At 36.5% G+C, this 7,119-nt stretch overlaps 1 protein-coding gene across 9 annotated transcripts in view; it reads right to left on the reverse strand.

Moving 5' to 3' along the window:
- NCALD (neurocalcin delta) overlaps nucleotides 1–7,119 on the reverse strand; it is a 366,474-nt gene that overhangs the window by 77,117 nt on the left and 282,238 nt on the right. The gene's annotated exons all lie outside the window — the stretch shown is intronic.

Genomic DNA, 7,119 nt, shown 5'->3' on the forward strand with positions numbered 1-7,119 from the left:
TAAATGGGTGGATGCCCCACAAACACAGAGTGCAGTGAGAGCCTAGAGCAGCCGAATAAAGGCACGGTCCTGCACGTTTTCTAACTTCAGCTTCATTTTCTTTAGGACCATCCCCGCTTATTTCTAACTCAGCACACGTGCTTATTTCCCAGTTCATCCTCCCTCTCAATTAACAGGAAGCCAATTAAACAGAATGAAATGAATGCCACAGGAAGGTATTCTGGAAAATACATGCAGAAAATGTATACTCATTCAAAGGGCAAAAGGGCTAAAAGGCAGGGGGAAAAAGAGATTGCTCTCAGAACCCGAAGGACCTTTCCATGCTAGTGTGATCAAGATTTCTATTCTGGCTCTTAAAAAAAAAAAAAAAAAGAGTTGCTCCGGATGCTACAAAATATAAATGGAAGCTGAACCACCTGAGCAGATTACATTTGTGCCACTTGAAAAGAATGAAATTTCTTCATTGTCAGAAATTGCTTCTTGTTGAACAGTAAGACCAATGTCCAAAATGTGGCTATAAAATCCTCCTATTCCAGCTTCCTCTTCTTTCACTTCTGTCCCAGCCCCAACTGGGAGAAAAGATAGATTGGTATTTCAACGGTTATTGTCCTGATGCTATTAGTTGCAGCATGCAAAAGTAAAAGCAAGCTGCCATGCTGCAATGATTCAGAGACAGGACAGGTGGGAATTTACCTGTCGGCACAAGAACAAGTGTCTCATGGAACCCAGTGTCCATCTAAATGGGTCGGGAGGTCTCCCCTGGGGCAGATTTCCGCAACAGCCACAATTCACCATTTTGCAGTTTGTTCCAGTTCCAGTTCTAGGTCTCTGTTCAGAAATGCACATCGTAGTACTGAGTGGAATGGGAAGAGAGGAGAGAAGGCATGTCTTTCCAGACTTCCAGGGCCCCACATCCTGTGAGCTGCCTGCTTTAGCGTCTCTCTGACTCCAGATCCTTGGCTGCCTGACCAACTCTTCCTCTTTCTGCAGCTCCAGCATCTGAGGAAAGCTGCAGTACCAAGCTCTGCCAATAGGTGATGTCCTGTGAAACAAGAAGTTCTCGGTTCTGAAAATGCCGAAAATCCAGGGCTTTCATTTGAAATTTAGTTTGAAATTTAGCAAAAACTAACACCTTTTCATTTTGAATTTTCGATAATTTTTTTTTACTTTTTTTTCTGGATTTTTTAAAATTTTATTTTATTATGTTAATCATTTTTAGGTACACTTTACTATATATTGACTTGGGCTAAAACTCATTGTAAGTTAAAATAATCAGTGGACTGACCTTCCAAATGGAAAGTGGATGCGTGTAAATCCTCCTTTCTGTAGCATGCTTCCAACCTGTTATCGCTCATTTTCCCTTTGCAAACTACCTAGGATTAGAGATTCTTCTTACAGCTAAAGAAGCTACCGGTCACCAGTCACCTACAGGGTTGAAATCTCAATGATGATCTCTTTGGAGCCGAGGTTTCTACCAATTTGGTTAATTAATCCAAATGTAGTTGAATATATCATAGGAATACAGAAGAGGGTTTCTCTAATCACAGCCCACTACGTTGAGGGAATATGTGTCATTTTATTCTTTAAATGACAACTCCTTTTTTTTTTTAGGTGAAAATGATTCACTGAATTTAAAAATACCCATTCAAAAATAGTCCTGCACCATAGTTTTCACTTGCTGTATGAATGTCAAGGCTACCTATTATTAGTTTGACCACTTTGCTGGAAATAACTGATAAATACCAAATAAGGAGTCTGATTCAAGTTCACACACCTGAATTAACAGGTGGTATGGGCCATAAGTAGACAACTACAATCAGCCTTTTATTTGATGTTTCTAGGTAAAAAGATTCCTGTCTCCCCATCTTAACATTAGTAGGAAGGCCATGGACTTATTTTTTGGAGACACTGGGTTCAAATCTCGTCTGGACAAGTTACTTCTGTCCTCTGATCCTCAGTGCCTACATCCTAAGGTTGTTGTGAAGATTATAAAGTTAATGTATTCTAAAATTCTGACTCCCAGCCATAGGGTAGATGGCTTAATGTGTATGTCATTTCTGGTTTATCTGGCTGACTCTGATAAGTCTACAAAGACTTTCAGGCAGAGGAGAGACTCTTACTCATTTCTACAATTCTATGGTTAGCACAGGGCCCAAGACATAATGAGTGCTCAATAAATGCTGAGTGTCTCAACTATTGGGATATCACTGCTGAGCAATAGAAAGAAATGGTTCCTTTTTCTTCCCACTAACAGAGAAGAGAGAGACTCCCCTCAACCCACAAAAAAGGCAAAGGAAGAAAAAAGAAAAATAAAACTGTGGAGCTATCACAAATTTTTCTAGGAATGAAAAGGTTCCAATAAATTTACCAAGTAAATCAAACTTATCTCTACTGAATCATGACTACTTTTTATGAGTGTACATAAGTTATATGCTGATGTATTTTATAGCTATTACTGTTAATGTTGGATAATCTTTTTTAGTAACTGACATTAATTGAGCACTTAATACATGTGAAGCATTGTTCTAAGTGCTGCAAAAATATTAATTCATTCATTATAATAACCCTATGAGGCAGGTACTACTCTTTTCCACATCTCACAGCTGATGAACCTTAAGCAGAGAGATGTCAAGTACCTTGCCTACCTAGTACATGGCAGAGCCAGGATCTACACCTGGGAAGCCTGGCTTCATAAATTCTGGGAAATAATTTACATTTGATGTATTTTTAGAAAGAATGGAATTATTTCTTATGTTTATTTTATACCTAAGGATTGTTTTTATTTTCAATTTCTTATGAGGGAGAGAAGGCCAACTTTTCTACACCTGGGAACTCTAATGATCTCAATCTAGCTTTGGCCTAATGAGTAATATTGCAAAAAATCTAATCAGGAAGGTTTGAAATCAAGGAAAATGGGCAAAGTGCAATAGTGAAAATACCCTGAATAAAACTGTGCCCAAATTATTATAGTCTTCACTGAAGCAACTATTTGGATTGAACTGCCTTGGGTAACTTCTGTTGCCCACTATGATGGAGTTTCATGTGTTCAAACCAATACTTTCACTGAGAGAACAATAAGAGCTGAGTTAAAAAAAAAAAAAAAGTGGTTGGAAGACATCAAAGAGCAGCAAAGACAGAAAAATCTTTAAGTTCCAAGATCTCAGATAAAAGGAAAATCTATTGATATAAGCCCAACATTCTCCACATTATCTGCTGCTTTTCTCCTCAAATTATTTGATAATTCTTAAGTGGTGTGGGGCTTCTGGCATTCTCAGAGACTAAAGAGACAAAAATTGGGAGTACAAATATTTAAAAGCACCCAGGACTTTGGGGATTGAAATCCTGATTTAAAAAAAAAAGGGGGGGGGGTAGTATCATAGAGAAGTGATACTAACTTTCTGAACTGTTTTCCTGTTGAAGTATTTGCCAATTCCTAACTGATGTTAGGCAAAAGAACAAGAAGTAAAGCATAAAACTGCAGCAAAGAGCATAAAAACATAAAGGGAGCAGTCTTGTAGTCCTAGGGAGACAAAAATTAGAATTCAAGATTCTCCAAGGAGTTGGAGCTTGTAAACACCCTAAGTTTTCAGGTCTCCTAACTAAAGACTATGCCATAGAAGTAATGGAAAACAGGAAAAAGATGCACCCTCACAAACACCAGTACCCATCCTAGAATTTTTACAATGCCTAGTTGGATCAAGGTAATTTGTACCTATTCTAACTATCTTCTAGAGAAAAACTGACCCTCTCTAAAGAAAGATGACATCATATAGAACCTCTACCATTTTTCATACACCACTTCCAATTCAATCCAAAATCATTAATCATGCCAAGAGATAAGTCTAACTGACCAAAATCCAAGAGCAAAAATAGACAGTAGAGAGAGATCCATAGGTGATTCACCTTTTGTAGTTATCAGACACGGATTTAAAAATAGCTGTAATATCTAGGCTGAAGTATAAGAAGAAAAGAAGATTGGGAAACATAGAAAACAATGTAAGAGACATTTGGGACATGATGAAAAGGCTAACGTGTGTATTTGGGAGAGGAGAGAAAAGGAAAGAGAGGTAGGACAGAAACAATATTTGAAGAGAACTGGCTGAGAAATTTCCAGAATTTACAAAACAACAGATTTAAGAAGCCCTATGTAACCCAAACAGGATAACTACAAAGAAAATCACACAAAAATACATCATGGCCAACCTGCTGAAAGCTAAAGACAAAGACAAAATCTTAAAAGCAGTGAGACCATGAAGTCATAATAACTTTATAGGCAAAACAGAAGACTTTTTAACAGTAAAACTCAACAGTAAGACAAACAATCTAAATTAGAAAATCAGCAAAAGACAGGAAGAGACATTTCCCCAAAGAATATATACAGATGACAAATAAGCACATGAAAAGATTTTCTAACATCATTAACCATTAGGGAAATGCAAGTTAAAAAAAAAACAACATAATGGGATATCACTACACAACTATCAAAATGACTAAAATAAAAAATAGTGACGATACCGAATGCTGGCAAGGATGCAGAGAAACTGAATCACTCATACATTGCTGGTGGGATTGTAAAATGATACAGCCACTATGGTAAATGGTTTGGCAGTTTTTCAAAAATATTACACATGCAACTACCATATGATTCAGCAGTTGTACTCCTGGTATTTCAGAGAAATTAAGACTTATGTTAAGGGGCGCCTGGGTGGCTCAGTTGGTTAAGCGACTGCCTTCGGCTCAGGTCATGATCCTGGAGTCCTGGGATCGAGTCCCGCATCGGGCTCCCTGCTCAGCGGGGAGTCTGCTTCTCCCTCTGACCCTCCCCCCTCTCATGCTCTCTCTATCTCATTCTCTCTCTCAAATAAATAAATAAAATCTTTAAAAAAAAAAAAAAGACTTATGTTAACACAAAAGTTTGTACACTAAAGCTTCTAACTTTGTAATGACCGCTAATTGGAAACAATTCAGATGTTTTCTTTTTTCTTTTTAGATTGATTTATTTATTTGAGAGAGAGAGAGCACGTGCATGTGTGCACTCACATGAGTGGGGGGAGGGGCAGAGGAAGAGAGAAATCCTCAAGCAGACTCTGTGCTGACAGCAGGGCCTCATGCAGGGCTGGATCCCAGGACCCTGAGATCATGACCTGAGCCAAAATCAAGAGTTGGCCGCTTAATGGACTGAGCCATCCAGGTGTCCCTAGATGCTTTCAATAGGTGAACGGGTAAACAAATTTTAGTATACCCACACCTTGGGATACTACTCAGTACTAAAATGGAACAAACTACTGATACACACAAAAATCTATGTGAATGTCCAGAGAATTTTCCTGAGTGAAAAAACTAATCTCAAAAGGTCACATACTATATGATCCATTTATATAACATTATTGATATGGCAAAGTTATAGAAATGAAAACCAGATTGGTGGTTTCCAGAGATTAAACTGGCTGTGGGTGGGAGAGAAGTGCTTACGTTGTAAAAATACAACAAGAAGGATCCTTGTGGTGATGAGAACTTCTGTACCTTGACAACTTCTGTATCAATGTCAGTATCCTGGTTGTAATATGGTACTACAGTTTTGCAAAATGTCACCTTTAAGGGAAAGAGGGTAAAAGATATTTGGATTCTCTCTGTATTAATTCTTTCAATTCCATGTGAATCTACACTTATCATAAAATAAAAGTTTAATTAAATTATTTTAAATGAAAATAACATGAGATATTTTCAGTCAAAAACTGAGGGAATTTGTTTCAAAAGAATTACACTAAATTTCTGAAGAGTTGTTTAGGGATAAAAAAGTAATCTCAGATGGAAACACAGAGATACAGAAAGGGCAATTATATAGATAAATCTAAATGAATACTGATCATAAAATGATGTCTCGTGGGGCTTAAAATATGTATAGATTCAAAATATGGGGCAAAGTTAGCACAAAAGGTAAGAGAGGATGGATAGAATTAAGATGCTCTAAGATTCTTGTATTCTGTAAAAGTACTAATTAATAAGTCTCTAAAAAGGTAAGGTTGCACAGTGTAATCCTTGTATCCACTAAAAGAATAACAGAAGAATGCATAGCTAATAGGCTAATAGATCAGGAAAATAATTTTTAAAATTACTTGATTCCAAAAAAGAAGCAAGAAAGCAGGAAAGAAAAGAAAGAAAATAATAGGATAAATAGTAACATTCAAGATCTAATCTCAAACATGTCAATAATTACCAAAATACTTAAACTGACTAAATATTCTGATTAAAAGACAACAAACATCAGATTGTATTAATAAGCAAATTCTAACTTTACTGAATTTAAGAAATGGGAAGTGATATACAAACTACCAAGCAAAAGCTGGTGTAGCAATATTACTATCAAGAAATAGTAGTTGATAGTAATATAAGCAAGAAATACTACTAGAGATACAGAGGAAAACTTCATAATTCACTTTTCTAAATATGCATATGCACCTAATAAAATAGCATTTAGTTAAGTAGAAAATTTAACATATCTTTCTCCATAGCTCATAAAACAAATAGGAAAAAAAGGTAGAGATATAGAATATTTCAATGACAAAATTAACCAACCTGGCTTAATTAACATATGAAGAATAATCTCAATTACAAAATACACATTTTTTTCTCAAATATATTTAACAATATTAACTACATGCTGGACCCTGGGAATGTCTGAACACATTATAAAAATGATCAAAATCACAGAGTATACTCTTTGTACACAGTGGAACAAAGCTAATATCAATATTAAAAAGACAAATAGAAAACCTCAAAATGGAAACCAAGCAATATATTTCTAAGTAACCCATGGATTAAAAAGGTTACATTGCAATTTAGAAATATTTTGAACTGAGCAACAAAATACATCAAAACTTGCATGTACCTAAAGCACTAATGGAAATGTATAAATACGGGGGCACCTGGGTGGCTCAGTTGGTTAAGCGACTGCTTTCGGCTCAGGTCATGATCCTGGAGTCCCTGGATCGAGTCCCGCATCGGGCTCCCTGCTTGGCAGGGAGCCTGCTTCTCCCTCTGACCCTCCCCCCTCTCATGTGCTCTCTCTCTCTCATTCTCTCTGTCTCAAATAAATAAATAAAATCTTTAAAAAAAAAA

The sequence above is a fragment of the Leptonychotes weddellii genome, chromosome 4, assembly GCF_054177405.1.
Source record: "Leptonychotes weddellii isolate Sample4059 chromosome 4, ASM5417740v2, whole genome shotgun sequence".
NCBI classification, from domain to species: Eukaryota; Metazoa; Chordata; class Mammalia; order Carnivora; family Phocidae; genus Leptonychotes; species Leptonychotes weddellii.